Here is a 20,643-nt window from a genome sequence, read left to right on the forward strand (position 1 = left end):
GCCCTGCCATGCCAGCCCAACCCACACCTCTGCCCGCTTTGGCCCTCGGTGCTGTGCACATCTCGGATCCCGTGACTTACAACATGACAGTGGGCAAGCAGACCCGGCTGCTGAAGAGCACTGTGCCCAGGGCCAGGCCACACACCCACGGGTTCTGCCATGGCCAAGGGCAGCCAGCCCCACCGGTGCCTTAGTTGCTTGTCCTCAGAATCTGAACCTGTCACAGTTGGGAGAATCTTCGTTGACCACCCTGTGTGCTGTTGCTTGAGAAACTGGCCCAGAGAGGGCAAGAAACTACTCCCAGACTGCACAGCAAGCACATTCCCTTCTTCCTTGATTTCTGGTTTCTTCCTCATGGCTGGGGCCCTACTAGGCCCTTCCCAGCCCCTAATCATGCACTCTGCAGGTAGTTCTACAGTCCAGCTTAAGAGGATTTGCCCCCAGTCCCAGTACTTGCCAGGTGATGCTGCAACAAAGCCCAACCAGCCTGCACTTACTCTGGCTACAAACACAACACAGTAAGCATTGTCACATGACAGATGGCTTCAATGAGCCCACTCCAGTGCCTGGGTTCTCTGTGGAGGTGTGCTGGGGAGGTCCTGCCTTCTCTAAACTAGGGGGTGGGAACAGGGGGACATATCCCAGTCCTACCCCTTTTCCCCACATGCCTCAGATGCCCTGAGACAAGGTGGTGCTGGGCTACCTTTGCTAGCTGCTCAGCCCCCTCCTCGCCTCCTTGGGCTCTCAGAGAGTGCCTGGGTCCATTCCAGCGCCTGTGGGTCCTGATAAGCAGAAGGTCCATTTACAACACATCGGTCCAGGCCAGGATACTCTTCCCTGGATATTCTCAGGAATGCACCTGCTTCCTCTGGGGGCCCCTTGAACAGCCACCCTCCCCCAACGCACACACACAGAAACTGTAGCCCCTTGGTTCCTGAACACCATTCACTTGGCAAATATTTAGTGCGTACCCATGACATTCTGAGAACCAGGTGGGACCCCAGGGCAGGGAGAAAGCAGAATCCAGAGGCCTTGTGCTCGCAGGCCGGGCCAACCGCTGCTACTGGGCACGCCCTTCCACCTGTTCCCTTGGCAAGCCCACAAGAGCAGCATGTAGCCTGTTTCACGTAAGAGGTGACCGAGGCACACAGGGATAGTGCCTCTCCAGGTCACGCCAGGATCGCCTGCCAAAGCAGGGACACGAATCAGATATCAATGCCAAGTACAGTGCTCTTCCTCTGACGCCCTGGGGAGGAGTTTGTGGGAGAAGGGAGGTGGCTCGCTGTGACCTTAAGCTGGTCTCTTGCCCTCTCTGAGCCTCAGTCACCCCACCTGTAATTGTGTTTCATTCCCCAAGATTGGCGTTTTGTGGACTCTCAACTCAGTCCTATGGGGCCACACCGTGTGGCCTGCCCACTTCCAGCCCAGGGGCTAGAGTCCAGCCACACCCGCTCTGAAGCTCAGGTGCCTCGCAGGCAAAGAGAAAGTCCCAGGAGGGAATATACCACATACCTGAGGCCCAGAGAGAGGCCAGGCCAGCCCAGAGGCTGGATTCAAACCCAATGTCAGGGGACCCGTCTCTTGATAAGGCCAGGCTGGGCTCTGCTGATGCCTCTGCCCATAGAGGGAGATGCTGGCTACAGGAGGCAGCCCCTGTCCACTGCGCAGGACCAGCAGCGGAGTCAAGCTGCCACGGATGGACACTGTGATCCCCAAGCCCACAGTGCCAGCTGGGGATTATCACGGGTCAGACACTGGAGAAAGAGACTCATCTTAACTGGCACACCTGCCTCCTGCTATTAAGACGCCCACAGCTGCTCTGCTGTCCCTTGGGGGATCAAGGGGGGGACGGGCATTGTCAACACAGCCCGCCTTGTCCTTGGGAGGCTCTGCAACCTCTCTCCCTCTTGCCACTGCCTCTAAGGGGCCAGCCAGCTGTCAGGGAAGGGCCATCCGCCCATCCATACCGTTGCCGGGCACAGCCACGGATTCATGCTCTGTGGCACAGAGCCCGGGGGGCCCCACCTGCACTTTGAGGGCAGAACTGGGACTCTAGCCCAGGCCTTCTGCAGCCTGAGAAGCCGGGAGAAACGGCAGGCAGGCAGTTAGGGTGACCTCGTTGTCCTGGGAGACGAGACCTGCAGTAAGCGGGGACATACAGCCAGCTCCATGGAGGCTGGTAGCTGGCTGGGTCAGGACACCCTTCTTTCCCCTCACCTTCCCAGCAGTCTCCTGTGGAGGACAGTGCCATGCAGAGAGCCAGATTTCTGAAATGCTGTGTGATGTAGGCAAGTGACTGCCCTTCTCTGGGCCTGGACCGCCTTTCCGCCCAGTCCCTGGGAAGTGCCCCAGGGCTGGGGCCTGATTTGGTGGTCCCTGGGTACCACCCTGATGGTGTCAGACTCCCACATAGGAATGAGGGGAGGTTTCCCTATGAGATGGTAGAGGGCCTGTAGTCCACATCTCTTTAGGTAGTTCTGGAAGAGAATCCAGAGGTCTGGATTTGGGGTGTTAAAAATGTGGTTTTCAAATACAATACAGCAGATCAAGAAAAATTATTATTTTGCAAATGGCAAGCTAAAGTTACCCAAGAGCAAACCTTCAGAGTTGGAGTGGGGGACTCCCGTTGGCTGGAGCAAGCTGTCCCGTCCCCGATGAATCTGATTACCCCTGGGTGCCCCGTGAAGCGGCAGGCGGGCACGCCAGCTCTTCCCTGGGAGGCACAGATGGCATTTTTTTTCATTGGTGTCAGCCCAGGCTCCTTCCTGCTCTGATGAATAGATTCTAAAGAGGCAGTGACATTATTCGAGATAACAGAGGGAGTAGAAAAAGGGTCAGCGATGGAGAGAAAAACCGCCAGTGCCAGCAGATAAAGGCCAGGCCGAAGGGGGCGGAGCGCCCCGGCTGGGGTCCCCCTTTTCCACCCTAAGCCCAGCCTGACTCCCTGCAGGGGTTGGACCTGGGGTGGGGGAGAGCTGGAATGTGGCCCCAGGAGGCCCTGACAGCTGTGCTCAGCGCTCAGGTCCTTGCTCCCCGGACATCCCTCCACAGCCCGGCCCCATTCCGCCTTTTCAATTCAATTCAATTAGGCCCCCACTGCTGAGAAGCTTGGCGCATCTGACACCCAGTGTAACTGACAGGGGATTAGTGCTGTTTGTATTACACAAGCTCGCTTCTGCCCCGCCTGCTGGGGCCTGGAGTCTGGCTTACAGGGTCGAGCCTGCCCCTTCAAGACCTGCTGTAGGTGGGTAAGGGGCTTGGGGGTCTTGCTCACTGCTGCTTCCCCCTCTTCCTGATCCAGCAGCCTTAGGGCTGGGCCAGTGGAGCTTAAGAACCCAGAAAGGACTGGGTTCAAATCCCAGCTCCGTCGCTTGCTGGCTGGGTGAGCATCTCTCAGCCTCAGTCTGTCCATCTGGAAAATGGAGGCAATTCACCCAGACAATAATAGTTACAGTGGCAAGGAGTGGGTCATTCCTCTGAGGACAACAGTCTGGAATAAGCACTGCCGTTCCACCCCAGTTTGCTGTTCCCATTTCACAGAGCCATGCCCAAGACCAGGCAGCGGGCACGTGGCATGCAAGACCTGAGTCCTCTGACCTGGAACTGTCACAGAGTCAGGAGCAGCAGGTGGTGTGACTGGGTCTCAATGGCTCCAGCCAAGCAGTTGTCCCAGGGTCAGCATTTTAGCCCAGGGCTGGTGTGGCTGGGGCCAAGGTAGCAAATGGACCTAGTGCCTGAGCTCAGACTATGTGCTAAGTTACGTAGTTTTAGCTACCAAACTTACCAGAACAGAACAACAGCAGTTCCTGATGTCCTTGTGGGGAGGGGGGAGTGAGTGGTTGTCTAAGGAAGAAGACCAGGGTAGGATGAGGGAGATGTGTATTCCAGACTGGAGTGAGTTCAGGAAAGGCTTTCTGGAGGAGGCTGGGCTAGGAGGTAATACAGGGAGTCTAGGCAGCAAGGACAGTGAATGGACAGTGCCACAACCACGGAGGATCTGACATTCCAATGGAGCCAGCAGGCCTGGGCAAGGGGCATCATGATGACGTGGGGGAACCATGGTGAGCATCCGGCAAGGAGAGCAGGACTGTGGTTACACTCTAGAAAGGCCTGTGTATCTATGCAGGAGTGGAGGCCAGGGGACAGATGCAGTGGCTGTGGGGCGGCTATGACAGTAGGGACGGGTGGAGTGGAGGCACCCGCCTGGAGGGTTCTATGGGCACATGGGGCAGGTACTTCAGTTGTGGAACTCCTACTTATCTCCCAGTTCCAGGAGTGGGCACCCCAGACCTGCCTCAGTGGCACGGAAGCCTTCCCTGTTAACTTTCCTTGGGCTGCTGAGACCACAGGCTGTGATGGCTTAGAATGGAAACATCTTCTGCTGTGGCCAGGAGACCAAAATATGGGGTGTCAATGGCCTGACTTTGGCTGGCCTCTCCCCACTGGCGGTGGTGGCTGCCAGTGCCCAACAGTCCTTGATGTGCAGCCTTCGTTCTGTCTCCACCGATGTCCCTTCACCCCGTGTGTGTCCACCCTCCCCTGGGGCTTACATGGCATCTATTTTCCCTGGAAGTACCCTAGTCATCTTGGATTAGGGTCGTGCTGATTGTCAAATAAGCTCCCATCTGCAAGCACTAGGGACTAGAGCCTCAAGTGGCTCTTCTTGGGATTCACTCCTGCTAGCCCTGAGGACAGGGATTCCACTGGCTCATATCTGTAACTGTGGCCCCCAGCACAACCCCCAGTGGCTGTCAGTCCTCAAAGAGGAGACACGGAATGAATGAATGGATGGACGGAGCCTCTCCTCTGCAAGGCAGGCCCCATCCCTTCTGCCAACAACAGCAACAGCAGCCACGGCCTCCGGCCCCAGCCCATCTCTGGGGGCCGCCTCTCCCGGGGTTGTTCTCTGTAAGAAGTGGTGTCGATGTCAGCAGGTGCCTGTCACTCTCCTTTGCCTGCTGTCTCACCTGTCAGGAAAAGTGAGACAGGCATCGCCCATCTCTGCCTTAGGGATGTTATTGGCAGTTTCGCTGTCATCTCCCCCCAACACACACACACACACACACACACACACACACACACACACACACACACACACACACACACACACACACCCCAAACCGAAAAAGCACGGAGTGAGATTGAGCTCTGCAGGAGGTGTCTCAGGCCCAATGTGACTGCTAAGCTGGCTCTAGGCCTCTGCAGGTCCCTTGGGCCTCCCAATGTGGTGGGTGTCTTCACTGGTGTCTTCATCAGGCAAGGCTGGGGCAGCAGGGAGAAACAGGGCAGGCTCAGGAAAAAAGACCTGGGCAGGGCATGGCACTGGCCCCCCTGACCTGGGGGGAACCAGAAAGAGAAGACCCCTGCAGTGGGGCTCTGAGAGGTCAGAGAGGAAGTCATGCCAGAAGCCCCAGGCAGTGGCCAGAGAGGGCAGCCCAGCCCTCTTGCTCAGCTCTCCCTGGGAAGTGGTGGTGGGGGGCATCCTGGGTGTTGGTCTCATGGGAGGGAGGGCTGGAATGTGGCCTCAGACCCATAAGTGCAGCTGTCAGCTCCATGGTAGGCACCTTGGGGCAAGTCCTTCCCGCTGCAGAGCCTGAGTGTGCCCATCTGTCAGATGGGTGGGTAATAGACGTTCCACAGGCAGAGGGCCGATCTGGGCTGAGCGCCTGTTATCTCGGGCAGTTATCTGAGCCAGCTGAGGTGGGAGCTGTTCAGACCCTCCTTGGGATGATGTTGGAAGGCAAGGCAGCATCCTGGCCTGGGGCCTGGCAGAGAAGTGGCAGGGTCTTTTGACCAGCATGGGTACCACAGGGTCACTGCAGTACCTGGTTCATGGTAATACAGAAACCACCTGTTACTAGTATCATTCCTGCTGCCGTTGTTATTGTTAGAGTGCGAATCCTTTGGTGGCCACTTGCTGAACCTCCCCGGATGCTGGTACCCACGCAGGGAGGCCCAAGGTACCTGCAGAGGCCTAGAGCCAAGTCAGTGGTCACATTGGGCTTGAGACACCACCTGCAGGGGTCAGTCCCACTTGTGCTGTGGCCATGTCTGGGTACCCCTTTCCCTGGTCCCCAGGGTGGGGGGGTCTCTGCCACATCTAGGCAGCACTGAGGGAAAACTGAGGCACCAAGGACTGCAGGGAAGCATCCCCAGGGATGAGGGGCCCAGACTCCAGGAGTCAGCAGAACACGACAGGAGTGTGTGTTGTCGTGCAGCCACCTGCTAGCCAGTGACAGGTGGCCAGAGCTCACCGGGCCCTGGTCTCCCCTGCACAAGGCAGGACTCAGAGGTCCCTTGCTAAGATCAGGAAGCTCTCTCATGCTACATATCAAACCCCGACACAAGGAATGAGAAGACAGGGCTTTAGGGGTTGTCACAATGACTCAACTGACTAATCCACTACCTCCCAACACTGGCATCGAGTCCCAGCTGCTCCACTTCCCATCCAGCTCCCTGCTTGTGGCCTGGGAAAGCAGCAGAGGATGGCCCAAAGCCTTGGGACACTACATTTGCATGGCAGAGCTGGAAGAGGCTCCTGTTTCCTGGCTCAGCTCCAGCTGCTGTGGCTATTTGGGGGAGTTAACCAGCAGGTGAAAGACCTTTCTCTCTTTGACTTTCTTCTCTGTAAATCTGCATTTCTATTAAAAAGAAGTAAATCTAAAAAAAAAAAAAAAGACAAAGCTTTCGCACCCAAAGTCTTCTTATGGCCTCTGAACCTCTTTCTGGTGCACAAGGATAAACTGAGACCCAAAGAGGGGCAGGGTTTCTCTTAGCCACCTGAAAGGGAGCTTCTGCCCAGCCTCCGGACACCCTAGTCCAGCACTTGCAGTCCTTTCCCCCGTGAAGGGCTGTGAGCCAAGCCCCTCTCTGCCCCGGGGCTCGCCCTTCTCCCCTGGTCGTCAGCCCCAGCAAATTGGAGAGCGGGCGCCCTGGGGCCCGTGGGGAGGAATGCCATTTTCCCAGTCCCCAGCACACTGAAGGTTTTGAAAGTTAAAGTATTACCGTCGGCTTTGTTGTTGCCTAACTACGACAGACAAATTGAGAACCAGTTGTCAAAATGTCAGTGTACAACAAATCAACATGCAGAACGAGTCGCAGCGCTCTGTGGTGTATAATTAAACAAAAAATCCCTTTTAGAAATTTCAGTGCGCGTTGGTTCCACTTTATATTTGTCTGTGTGATTAATAAAGGCAGCTAATTTTCAGACTTTAAAAACAGCTAGAAAATAGCTCCTAATTACATATTAGGTTCCTGGCGGCCCCCGCTGTGCTCGCCTGGCATTGGTGGGCCGGAGAATTTGGCAGAGCCTTTAATTGCATTCTGAGCATCGTCTAATTTTAGTTAAATGTAATGTAATCAGCTGCAGATGTCTGAAATAAAATATGAATTATGAATATGATGAAATTTCATTCTTGAATAAAAAAGTAATTTGCTATTTAGTTCATTAAAGTCGTAGAGGTTTATTAGGAGCAGGTAGACGCAGCCGGGCGAGGTTGTATATTAAACGATCTCTGGGAGAGAGAAAGAGGGAGAGAGTGAGGAAGAAACAGAGAGAGGAGAATCCGTGAAGTCCTAGGGAATGTGGCCCTGGAGTGTCCGGCTGTGATTAATTAATGCTGGCCCTGGAGAACGCCTAACAACCTGGCCCAGTAACTCCTCCAAGCTTTTTAGAGGCAGACCCAGGACTGTGAAGCTAGAATGAGTATCCCTGAGGTATTCCGGCGCTCAGCCCCATCCTGTCCACCCAGGACTGAGGCCCTCTGGCTTACCCCTGCAGGACACCACACAAGGCTTGATGACACAGCAAAAGGTGGCAAAGGGCACTGAGTGGGGCCTGTGATTCAGCCTCTCATGGGACCTCAATTTACAGTTCTATAAAATAGGTATCATGAAGACATACCCTCACCCTCACCCCCAGAATGTGAGAGACCCCATTTGTGTTGCCTGTCGCTAGAATTGTTATCTATCTGTCATAGAGGTCATGAGACCTCAGTATTAAAATACCTTCTTTTGTGTTTTTGTCCTTAGAAGCAGATCACAAACTGCATCTTGTTTCTAGTCACCTAGTAATTGTCAGAGGCAGGATTCGAACCCAGGACCATCGTGCCCACAGTGGTTTCCTCACTGCATTCAGAACATTGCTGGAGTGGGGGTAGGAGACAGAGCTGACTTGATGGCTCTCTGACAGGAGACACCAGGGGGTAACAGGGTCACCCACCTGATACGGAGGCAGAGAGACGCTATAGGGGCAGGTGGGCACGCACTGGGCAGAGGGTGTGAGTTCTGCTCATGGCTGCCCTGGGCAGGTCAATGACAGCAGCAAAGACTGGTTCTCCACTCTTGTTCACACCAACCAAGACTCTCCTGCAATTATCTGGAAAAGATTAATTAGCAGAGTGCACGGCATCGACTTGCAGTTGCCCTGCAGATCAATAACTTGAGGGAGTGCCCGGGTGCCCAGAGAAAGGAACAGAGCAGGGAGGTGGGGGTTAGGAATGGGCTCTCCTTCAGGCATCCCAGCCTGGTTCCACAGCTGGGTCTGCCCCTGTGAGGCCCAGGCCTGCAGAACTCCCCGTTGACTAGCTCAGAGCAAGACCCTTTGCCTCCCACTTCAGTGTTCCCACCTGTAACCTGGGTGTTGGGCTAGCCTCACCCAGGGATTCCTGCTCCTCCTATGGGGAGGAGGGCGGGTTCCAATGGGCCTCTGTGGAGAGAGCCCTCTCCCCATCCCCTCAATGTTGCTTCGCAGCTATAGTGTCCTGAAGCTATAGCGTCCTGCCAGGAACGAGGCAACAAGAGGGAGAAGGGGAGCGTGTGGGCTTCCCTAGGGTCACCAGCATGCAGTTCCCTAGGTGCTGTGTGCCAGCTGCAGGAGCTGGCCGAGGCAGAGCCAAGATTCGGGTTGGGAGGCCAGAACCCGAGTCCCCATTCCCCCACCTCCTCGAGGGGAGGGGATACTCCCTCACTCCCTGTGCACCTCAATGGCCACCTCTGTAAACAGGGTCACCCCATTGCAAAACTGAAAGGTGGTGGTGTCTGCCCAGGCCAGCCAGGAATGAGGGCTGCTGTCACAGTGGATCCCCCAAGCCACAGTCTGCCACAGTCAGCACCCCACAACCATGGCTTCCCCTGGAGGGAACACTGAGAATTGAGTCATGGGGGTTCAGTTCTACATACCAACATGCAACCAGCTAAGGCACCTAAGCCTGCTGCCCCACCACCCCAACCAGGGCCTGAAAATAGCAAGGATATACGGGTCTGAGGGTCCCCAGTGCAGTTACCAGCACCAGCAGGGACTGAAGCCTCAGAGAGAGTGTCCCTGGGTGGGAGCCATGATTGCCAAGGGATGCAGCCACTGCCAGAGCAGGCAGAGAAGCCCCAAATTCTTCCACTTCCAGGCCCCAGCCTCCCAGGGGTCCCACCTGTAAGCCAGGGAGCCCCCAGGTATAGCTCTTGGGGTTCGGTTTCCCAGGACACACAGCAAGGTAGGAAGAGGGAGGTAGGACAGGGTTGGCATAAGAGGGTCCCAAGTAGAATGGGGGAGGCTTTCCCCATCCGCTCTTCTCCTAGTAGGACTCTCTCCGGGGCCCCTCCATTCTCTTCATGGGGCCTCACCCTGCCCAGTAGAGAATCTTAGTTGGCATCCAGTGCTCCTGAAACAGTGCCCCTTAGCTATTGCTGAGGTGGCAAGACAAACCTGGGCTTGGAAGTCCACCCCTGGCTTGTAGCAGCCCTGGATGAACCATGGCCTCACCAGTTAAATTGCAGGTACAGCACCTTAGGTGTAGGAGGTGGTTGTGAAGCTTTCCACGCTGCCTGCCCGTTTTCTGCTCCCCACTGCATTACCCCCACACATCTCAACACCATGGTTCCATCCAGGCCTGGCCACCACTGCAGTGAGATTGGGCAATCTCTCTCCTGTGCCGAGCACTGAATGGCTCTGGGTGTGGAGCGGGAGGTGCAGGCAGAGGCCCTACTCGTAGGAGGTCCACTTTGACTCGTGTGGAGCAGTGGTAGACTTGAAGCTGGAGCGTCTGGAGTTTGGTGTGCTTGCCGGGGCAGGGAGTTAGGTGTCTGGGGCAACACCCAGCAGAAGGGAACCCTTCTCCCTTATTCTTGGTCAGGGTTGGAGGGAGCCAAGAAGCTGTCCCAACTGGATGCTTAAGTGTACAATCTCCTCAAAGGGGACAAGCCACCCCCTGTCCCAGGCAAGGGAAGGGGCAGTGGCAGGAAAGGCTGGGCCACTCGGGGGGCCTTCTCCTCCACTCAGCTCCCGCCAGGCCCCAAGGACACCTGCCCGCCACCACCCCCTGGCCACTCCCGGGTCCAGGTCAGCCGCCTGTCCCTGCTCTATTCATCAAGGGCATGACAGCTGAAATTCATTTGAAGATGAAGAAAGTGCGGGCTAATCCGTTCTGCGCGACATTGATAGACTAGCAGCTCCGGGAGATTCGCACAGCAGTAATGAAATTAGGCTAAAACTGCTGGCGGATTGCAGATAATTGCCCTTGTCTGTCACCAGGAATAACATCTCCCAAATCCAACACAATGATTGTTCAAGTTGCAGGAATTTCTTTTCTTTTCCCTTGTTTGAGAGAGAGAGAGAGAAGAGAAGCAAGGCCATTGGCATTCAGGGTTTGGAGAGCTGGGCCAGAGTTGGGGACTGGGTGGGTGGGTGGGAGACAGCCTGGGGCCTAGGGAGGGGGTACTAGTGTTGGATGACTGCTTCCCACCCCCTTCCAGACCTCACCCAGCCTCAGCAGGAGGGTCTTCCTCCTAAGGTGTAGAGGTGAGGCTGGGGAGGAGAGGGGCGGTTGGGTCCTGCTCCTGAGCTTTGGACACAGGCATTGTCCAAGTCCACAGGGAGCAGGGGAATCTGGGGAAACTGAGTTACAGCAGTGACAACTCTAGACTCTGGAGCTTCGGGAAGGCTCACAGGGCTTTGCGTGCGAATGTGGCCCTTCCTGACAGAGGGCATACGTCCCCAACGCCCAGCCACTGAGAGAGTCTGGGATCAGGAGAGGAAAGGGCAACTCAGACTCAGGAGTCACTCAGACTGTCGTTATGACCAGCACCTGGCACACACTCAGGCGGGTGATGTCATAGCACTCAGTATGAGCAGCACCGGCAGCAGGCGTGAAGGTCAACCTTCCTGCCTGTGGAACAGCAGTGTCATCGGATGATGTCACAGGACGCATGGATGGCAGCTGCATGCTGTGTTTGAACAGCAGTGGCAGGGAAAGCCTACAGGTCCCCCAGAAGCTGGGGCACTGACAACAGGGGCTATGAGCATGTGCACACCACTGGCTCACAGTAGGGAGCCATGAGGAGTCTCAGGGCTTGGTTCCATTTGACGGATGAGGAAGCTGAGGCCGAGAGAAGCAGTGATTTGGCCAAGGATTCACAGCAAGAAGGCTTCCACCCCTTCCCGTGTAGCCTTCATTCAGTTCTCAAGGTGGTTGAGGTCAGCTCTCAAAGAACTTGTAACCCCTCATCTCTTCCAGGCCCCAGCTGTCCCATTCACCCCACCCCGACCCCAGGTGATGGTCCCTGGTGCTCCATCCCTGGTACTTGGTACTTCTTGGGGTTCCACCTAGCTTTTGGGGCTGAGCGCAGAATGCCTGGTCCATCTGTTACTAATGGTACCGAGGCTCTCGCTCCTTCTGGTCGAGCAAATCCTGCTGAGACCCTGCTGTGTCTGAGGCAGGGCAGCGGGAACAAGGGGAGGCCATTGGGTTGTCATGCAGTGGATGGGGTGGGGGGTGTACAGGATGGGAAGCCATGGCCCCCATTGGAGCTTGTGTTCTGGGTGGCGTCAGATAGAAGTTGACTTCTGCACAAGGTGTTGAAGGAGCTGAGGGGGTCTCCACTGAGCTACCGATGCTGGGGGAAACCACCAGGGAGTAGAGAGGAGGCCGAGGTGATGTGCGCAGGGATGGGGGGAAAACCAGATGATGGATGCGTACTGGTCCCTACACCCATCCTGTGTTACCTACATCCTCCCATGTCACCAGAACCAGCAGTTCTCATTAGCTTCTAGCTACTGTACACCCTGGGAGGCTGCAGGTGATGGCTCAAGTGGTTGGGTCCCCGCCATCTACATGGGAGACCTTGATTTAGTTTCAGATTCCTGGCTTCAACCTGGCTTAGTCCTGGTTATTGCAGGCATGTAGGGGTGAGCCAGCAGGTGGAAGGCTCTCTTTCTCTCTGTCTCTCTCTGCCTTTCAAAGAAAAGGAAAATAAAGAAAAATCAAAGAGTCCTTTAAGAATGCACTTAATCAGAAGTAAAAGATTACTGTTTTTTTGTTTTAACTCGCAGCCTTCGGTAGACAGCTGTGAAGTCATCTGTGTGACATGATGGGACATACACATGTGAGTGTTGCCTGCATGCTGGTGGTCTGGGGTTGGGCTGGGAGCCATGCTGGGTGCCATTTTCAGCAAATGCCAGTACAGTCGACACATGTGCGTTAGCCTACCTCCTTGGAGATGTGGCAGCTCTTTTTTTTTCAAAACTGAACAAAGTCACCTGTCAACTGACAGTATTTGTTGCCAGTGATAAAATTTGACTTTCAAGCGAAAATTAGAATTTTGGAGAACTTGTATCTGCCACCATGAGTTTGACAGCTTCCTACTTAAATACTTTCCTGAAGGGGTGGGTGGTAATATTCATAAGTGTGACATATATGTATATCATATTAGGGAATGTGTCAACATTTGGAAGAATTCTGTATCTCAGATATTCTCTCCGTGACCCATGTATCAGGTCACAAAATGAGTTAAAAAAAAAAATTCCCAAGTACACAGCTGGGGTAGGTCGTTGACCTTAAGACACCTGCCTCCCACATGGGCATTCCTGGGCTGCTGTCATGACTCCATCTCCCTGCTCATGCGCACCTGGGGAGGCAGCAGTGAATAGCTCAAGTAGTTGGGTCTCGGCCACCCCAAATAGGAGACCTCTTGGATGGAGTTCTTGATTTTCAATTTCAGCTCTAGCCAGTACCAGATGTGGTGGGCATACAGGGAGGGAAGCAGGGCATGGGGACACTTCTGCTCTAACTCTCAAATAAGTAAATATAGAACTACCAGGTTTGGAACTCTGAGAAGTTCAGTGGCGTGATTTTAGACCCTGTCCTGTTGATAGTCGCTCACGAGCTGCCACAATGGGGTGCTGCTTTAGTGCGAAAGAAGAACTCCCCCACGCTCCTGTTATTTGCCCCTGCCTGAAGCAGCTTATCTGTGGGAGCCACACGTAGGTCAGCCAGAACGACGCGGCACAGCCCGCTGAATGCAAAAGCTGATGTGACGACCTGGCTGTGTTCTGTGAAGCCAGACCTTGCAAACATTTGCAAAATGTCTACACACACACACACACACACAAAAAAAAAACCCGCACAAAATTATAAAGGAACTCCCATTTCAAAGGTGCAGAAACCAAGGCGGCTGAACCTCGGTCTTCCAATCTGGTTGCTGGGTCTTCTGGAATCTGTCAGGCACATCTTTTGCCGAGGCACCCCAGAGGAGGTAGGGCCCTCTTCATTCCTATCATCTGGGGGTGGGAGGTTGGCAGCTGACCGGCCAGCCGAGGAGATGACCAGGGCTGTTTGCAGTGATGGACGGCGGGCAGGCAGCAGCCGGCTGAAGGAGTGTGCCGGCCTGGGCCTGTGATGGCTCACGCGCCAGGTCTGGCACGGGTAATTTACTGCCGCCGACAATACCATATTTCACTTCCCGTCACCCAATGAAGATTAGTTGTGTTTGAAAGTGGCTGAGTACACAGTCAATTCCGCTTAAACGTTCACAGTCAACTAAGCACAGATAATGCCCCCTCCAAACATGTGTCGGTGCCTCCTGCAGCTCTCAGAACCCCCATGTCCCCCAACCCACTCTCCCATGAAGGGGCTGCAGCTGCTGCGGGGCCGGGACCCCAGCTGTGTGGAGGGAGAGGGCCTTGCGAGCTGAGAGCTGGGCTGAGACCCCCCAGCTGCCTCTGGTCCCCACCCTCTGCTTTCCAGGTTGTATTTTAAAATCATTTTGTTAACAAACTCCATGCCTGGGGGCTATGACCCTGATACAGACTGTGTTATCCCAAGAAGGCAGGCCTGAGCTCCAGGCTCTGAAAAGAACTGGCAGCGCAAGCTCAGAGTGGCTTTCTGCGGGTCACACAGCCAGCACCTGATGGAGGCAGGATTTGAATCCAAGCCTGGAGGAGTTGCTGAGTCCCAGAACTGTTACCTCAATTCTGCCAGCTTGAACCCTGTACCAAACCCATAGTTGTCTGCTTGGCCGAGCAGCAGTGAGCTCCCGTGGCTCTGGGAGGAAGCTGAGGTCCCTCCTCCCCTGCGCAGCCAGGTTTGGGTTGGACCAGGAGGTTCTAAGGCTCTGATTTGGAACCCCAGGGCCTTGTCAGGGTTTCCCATGGGAACTGAGGCTGGGCAGTGTCTCTGGTCTCAGATGTCTCCAAACATGGTGTAGGAGGCTGCCCTTGATGGAGGATCTTGTTTTAAAATTCATTTATGATTTATTTGCGAGTCAGAGTTAGAGTGAGGGATCTCCTATCCGCTGGTTCACTTCCCAAATGGCCTCACCAACCAGAGCTGGGCTAGTTCAAAGCTGGGGGATCCAGGAGCTTATTTCGGGCCTTTCATTTGAATGTAGGGGCTCAAGGCTTTGGGCCATCCTCCACTGCTTTTCCAGGCCATCAGCAGGGAGCTGGAAGGGAAGTGGAGCAGCTGGGACTAGAACTGGTGCTCATAGGGGATGCTCATGCCACAAGCAGTGCCTTTACTTGCTACTCCACAGTGCCGGCCCCAGCAGGGGCTTCTTGATGAATAGTTTGAGGGTTGTCATGTCCAGTCCTGGCATCCAGCTCCCAACCAGGCCTGCTCCTGTCCTTTACAGGGTCTGGTTCAGGGTGCTCCTGGAGGCTACGGCCCCAGCCCACCACCCCTGGGTCTGGCAGTGCTCACCTTGGTGACAGATTTGTCCTGGTAGAGTGGAAACTTCCATGATCCTAAGAGTGTGGCAGCCACCCACTTTCTTGGGGGGATCCTGAGTCTCAAAGTGGGACTCCTAGAAGCAGTATTGGGGCCAGGGTTCAAGCCCAGGCCTTGGTCCTTGTGGATGGCCCCAGGCTTCTGTCCTGGCCCTGCAGAGCAAGGGAGCAAGTGTCAGTGCCTGTGGTTGTAGCCACACATGTGACCACTGGGTGTGCTTATCCCACATTGTTTGTGATGCTATGGCTGGGACACAGGCCTGCAGAGGCCATGGGATGCTGGGCCTTCCGAGGTGATGTGTTCCAGTTAAGCTGTTCCCTGTGGACACAGCTGGGGGATTATGGCACCCAGGTGTTGGTGGAGCCTATCTCAGCAAGGTGGACAGGATGCTGTGTAGCTGAGAGCTGCTATGTGGGGCTGCTGTGTCCTCCACGCACGTCCAGGTGCCAGGGTTGCCTCTGTCTGCAGGAACCATCTATGCAGCGTGTCCATGAACAGGATGCTGTGCCAGACACTGGAAAGCAGTCTGTAATGCTTCTCTGTGACCCGAGGCAGTCAGTGTCATAATTCACCTGTCTTTGGAATACTGTCTGGGTGGTGGGGTGTGTGTGTGACGCCGCTTTTCTGCAGGACACTGTATGGCCTGTGTAGGACACTGCGCAGCCTGTGTGAGACGCTGGGACACTATTTGTCTGTGTGTCCATGACATCATCCCTGCCAGGTTTATGTGGTGCTATCACTTTGTTCGCTCAATTCCAGAGGGCCTGCTGCATACAGAGTGCCGCAGCAGAGATTGATGACTGCTGGGCCCTCTCTGGGTCTCCACTCCTGTGCCAGCCATGCCCCAGGCCCTGAGGCTTGTCCCTGTGTGGGGGACAGGAAGCTCCCAGACATAGGCCATGGTGCCCACTGTGGGCAGCAACCCGGTCATGCAGTCCCTCCTCCATATGCATGCATGGTGAGTCTCACCCTCATACCTGCCCTCAGGGTAGCCAAGCAGAGTCCTCCACCCCAGGCTGCACCTGTCTCCAGCCCCCTCTAGATCTGACATCTCCCTGTGGCTCCTGGGACCACCCCCTCATCCCTCCACTTGTTCAGCACCTGTGCAGGTCCCAAGAATGCCATCACCCAGTGGCTGCTCCCAGACCTGAAGCACCCTTCCCTCTGCCAAAGAGCACCCTGGAGGCAGAGCTCTGTCCAGCCTGCACCCAGAACACAGCTAAAGCATCTGTGGTCCTTTCTTGGGGGGTGGGAGGGGAGGATCATAAAACTCCGGATGAAAGCTTGGGAGCCTGGCTGAGACCTGTCCTCCATGCTGTGTGACCTCAGACAAGTTGCTTAACTTCTCTGGCCTAAGGGAGGCCTTTGAGGGTTTGCAAATACAGCACATGGTAGCAGTGTGCTGGTAGCAAGTCCCTGAGGTCAGAGGGCTGCTTTGGGCCACCACCAACAATGACATAGAAGGCAATTGCTGTCCCCGGCCACAGCCTTAAGGTCAAGCACTTGCCTAGGAGGACGGGTGAGGTTGGGTTCAGAGAGGGTAGAACACTTGCCTCAAGGCCACACAGAGACCACCACCTGGTACAGAGCCAGGATGGAACACCCGCTCAGAATAGCCACCCGCTAACTTCCTTCTCACTGTCTGCAGCCTGAATGGCAGAAACAATCTGCCTCCCCCCTTTAAAGACGGGGAAACTGAGGCTCAGATTGGTGGGTTGATGTTTTGGGTCTCTGCATGACCAAGCCAGTGCTGTCTCCCCTCCCCCAGTCCCTCTGCTTTCCAATCGCACAGCTGGACTGAGGGGAGGGGTTGGACCAGCAAAAGAGCTGGACTGGCACAAAGGGCCCCTGTGGCCACACAATGGTGACAATTAAAGCCAGCTTGGAACCCACCTGTGAGGAGGCACAACAGGCGCCCTGTGTTTGGATCCCACTCTGGGGCGGGCACTGGTCATAGTGTCAGTGCACAGCCCATGGGCAAGGGAAGGAGACCCGGAGAGCTCACACATAGGAGTGGACGGGGGTATGGTCAGCACACCTGCCTACTATGATTTGGAAGGTTTTTCTTTCCTGGTCCAAGCACACCCCCCCTACACACACACACACACACACACACACACACAGTGACCTTGTCACCAGGCCCCAAAAAGTACTGCTAGTGTTCCATTCCCTCACTTCAGTTTCCTGATGTAGTTTTACCTGGTAGAGAGGTGTTGTGAAAATTCAGTGAGGGTGGCACATGAGGAACACATAGTCTTGACTTGAGATGTGTTAATTCTTAGATGGGCGGGTGGGTTGATGGATGGATAGGTAGATGGATGGATGATGGACAGGTGGATGGATGGGCAGATGATAAATATAGAAGTAAATGGATGGATGGAATAATGGAAGGAAGGAAGAATAGATGAAAGATTGGGTAGGTGGATGGATCAGAGAATAGAAAGGACAGATGCATGGATGTGAGATAAGAATTGGGTAGCAGGTGGAAAGAAGAGTAATGGTTATGGAGTCAAAGAAAGCTCCCAAGCAGGAAAGATGGGGCCACGTGCATCTCAAAAGCAGGCATGGGACATGTTCAACTCCAAATCCTCAGCACCTGACCTGGGCCCTGGTAGGACCTCATAGGCCCTTTCCTGCCACCAGGCCCTCCTCACTGGGTCCCAGCTCTGGACTGATTGGGGTCCTGGGCTGCTCACAGTTATCAGGTATCACCAGTGGACAAAGCAAAACACACCAGTCCCTCCCTTTCCTGAGGAAAAGTGGCAAAAACAGAAGACTTGGGGGTCAGGTGACCCCGGTCAGCGATCCTGCTCTGCCACTCCTTGGCCATGTGACTTTTGGGCCGGTGCCTTTTCCTCTCTGAGTCTCAGCTTCTTCAACCCTGTCACCAGGCTGCTTCCATCCACCCTTATCCTGGTGCCGAGAGCAGCAAAAGGTGATGAAGGAGGGAGCTCCAGGCCCAGCAGGTGCACAGTGGTGAGCCTGGCAGGAGTGAAAGGCTAGGGACAGATGTCGTGGTGGCAGGGTAGGAGCTGGAGGGCACTCAGGGCCCTACCATTCTCCTCCTTCCTTTCCTCTACAACTCGAAAGGGCCGACTGGACACTTCATAATTTAGGGAGTGTAAGTGCAATACTCTCACCACAGCCACCTCTTAATGGAATTACCAAAAAGGGCTTTTTAATTAAAAACAGGAAGTTGGGGACAGGTTCATGTTCATAAATCAGAGTGCTGCTGCTTCTGCAGCCGCCTGTGGTTTCGTTTCCCTCTGTTTAGGTTTCCCTCTCAGCATGATCTGGAGTGTTAAAATCCTGCAGGAGAAACCAGCCCTAAATATTTACCCATCCATAACAGGGATCTCCTGTTGCAGGAACCCCAGGGGTTTTCCCACACAACTTCAGATATCCCCACCTCCCCGAAGATGCCTCATGAAAATCTAGTCTTGGAATGAGTGTTTGGCACAGAAGTTGAGGTGCCTGGAACCCATATCAACCAGAGCTCTGCTTTCCATCCCAGCTTCCTGCTAATGCACACGCTGGGAGCTGTTCACATGGGAATCCTGGCTCTAGATTTCAGCCTAGCCTAGCCCTGGACATATGGGGAATGAACCAGTGGATGGAAAAGCATTCTCTCTCTCCCTCTCTCTCTCTCATATATACTTAAAAGCTAATTTCTTTTTGTTGAATCTTGCCTTCCCCTCTACTGTCATTGTCATCTATGGAGAGCGACCAGGAGGCAGTGTTTGCAAATCTTTGCATTGGTGGACTTTGGGAGATAGTGAGGGTTAGAAGAGGTCACCAGGAAACTGGAGTCCAGAGATGTGAAGTCAAGGACACGGTCAGACCCGGTGTCCAACCTGCAGCTGAGTCCCACGCCATACCCTTCTCAGAGCTTGGGCCCTCCTCCTCCCAGGTGCACTGGGAGGCAGGTGACCCTGGGTGTGAGAGCTCTGAGGGCTGGGACTAGGTCTGTCTGGTCCCCTGCTGTGGTCTCAGGGCCCAGACAGCCCATAGCAAAGACCCCAGCTCTGCATCATTCTTCTGAAACTGTGTGTGGTTTCCTCAGTTTCTTCATCTGTGAAATGGGGTTGACCTTAGGAACAAGTAAAGTGCATCATCTGAATTTCCGAGGAAATTTGGCCTCACCCTCATCCCACAAGAGGATGGTGTTAAGGATGTTGTGTTAAGACCAGCCCCCAGCCCCAGCATCTACCATAGCACCTACTGCTCTACTAGGGCCAGTCCCCTCTACCCCCTCACCTCACCGCCCCGCCACAGTGACAGTCCATGGCTACTCTTGTATGGGTGCCTGGGCTCTCCCTCTGCCTCGGCTCCTCTCTCTGGGCTCTCCCTCAGTTTCTAATATCTCCCCTGGGTAGCAGCCCCATGACTGTCCGTGTGTCCTGGAACTGCCCAGTGGATGTCTCCCCTGTGCCTGAGGTGCCTTCATTCACTTCCAGCTCACAGGACCAATCAGCGGCATCAGAGTCTCACAGCATCACAGCAGCCAGCAGAGAGATGCAGAACCGCCACTCAGAGGAGAGCAGCAGAGTCCCTGGCTCAGGCATCCAGCGGCCCCTGGCTCTGCACCTGCAGCAGAGGGCGGGGGTGACTGCAGGGCAGGCTGGAAACCTGATCCAGGGGGCTTGTCCCCCACAGGGGGGACAAGGGTCTGCCCCAAGCTGGAGCATGTGGCACTAGCATGCCCAGCCCTCCCTAAGGCAGCAGAGGTGACCTTAATCTAAACACTGTTATTTTGGAGCTCTCCCACTGGAGGAGGATTGAAAGCAACATGGTTTTTAAAAAACATGTTTATTTGAAAGGGAGAGAGTGCATGCTCCGATGTGCTGATTGGCTCTCCAAATATTCACAGCAGACTCTCTGACCATGTGGGTGACTGGAGCCCAGCTCCTTGAGCCATCACCACTGCTTCCCGGGTCTATGTTAGCGGAAAATAGGAGGCAGGAATCATGGCTGGGGCTCTGATTGCGGGTGCAGGTGTGTAAACCAACAACTTCAGGCTAAAGGGCCAGCATTGTCCAGTGATACTGGAATGCTATATCCAGTCCTGAACACTTGGCACCCCATCCAGCTCTCTGCTGGTGTGCAGAAGGTGGCCCAAGTTCTGTGAGCCCCTGTCAACCAGTTGGAGGACCCAGATGGACTGCTGGGCTGTTGCAGCCATTTGAGGACTGAAGCAAGCTGTGCAAGATCTCTCTCTTCTCTCTCTCTCTCCCTTTTAATAAATAAAGGCGAATCTTAAGCTAGAGACAGACAGAAGCTGGGAACCAGGTGACCTGCTCTGCCCCTCACAGGTAGGTGGCCCAGGGAGGAGGCTTGACAATGTGGGGCCTTTATTACCCCAGCTACAAAATAGGAGAATAATGGTCCTCCCACATTGGGTGCTGCAAGCATCTGTTTGCACCTGCCCTGCATGATCACAGCAGCATTGGTGGGTATTTAGCCAGTGTGGCCAGCATCTACCTCAGTAACTCAGGCAGGGAAGGGATGGAGGTGCAAGCAGAGGATGGTATTTTCGTTGGCGGAAACACAAGGTGACCAGCTAGGACTCTTCACATTGAGAGGCGCTTTGGCTGTGGAAGCCATGAATAGAGGCAGGAAGGGGTGTCCACAGGTGTCACAGAGGGCT

The 20,643-nt window shown here is 54.8% G+C and overlaps 2 protein-coding genes across 2 annotated transcripts in view; both read left to right on the forward strand.

Annotated features, from left to right (window-relative positions):
* MVK (mevalonate kinase) overlaps nt 1-20,643 on the forward strand; it is a 48,852-nt gene that overhangs the window by 23,426 nt on the left and 4,783 nt on the right. The window lies entirely within an intron of this gene.
* The window catches only part of FAM222A (family with sequence similarity 222 member A), a 97,251-nt gene continuing 88,874 nt past the window's right edge, over nt 12,267-20,643 (forward strand). Inside the window, exon 1 of the mRNA XM_058656478.1 lies at nt 12,267-12,379. The gene's annotated coding sequence lies outside the window, so the exon portion shown is untranslated. The remainder of the gene's footprint in view (nt 12,380-20,643) is intronic.

The sequence above is a fragment of the Ochotona princeps genome, chromosome 29 (genome assembly GCF_030435755.1).
Source record: "Ochotona princeps isolate mOchPri1 chromosome 29, mOchPri1.hap1, whole genome shotgun sequence".
NCBI classification, from domain to species: Eukaryota; Metazoa; Chordata; class Mammalia; order Lagomorpha; family Ochotonidae; genus Ochotona; species Ochotona princeps.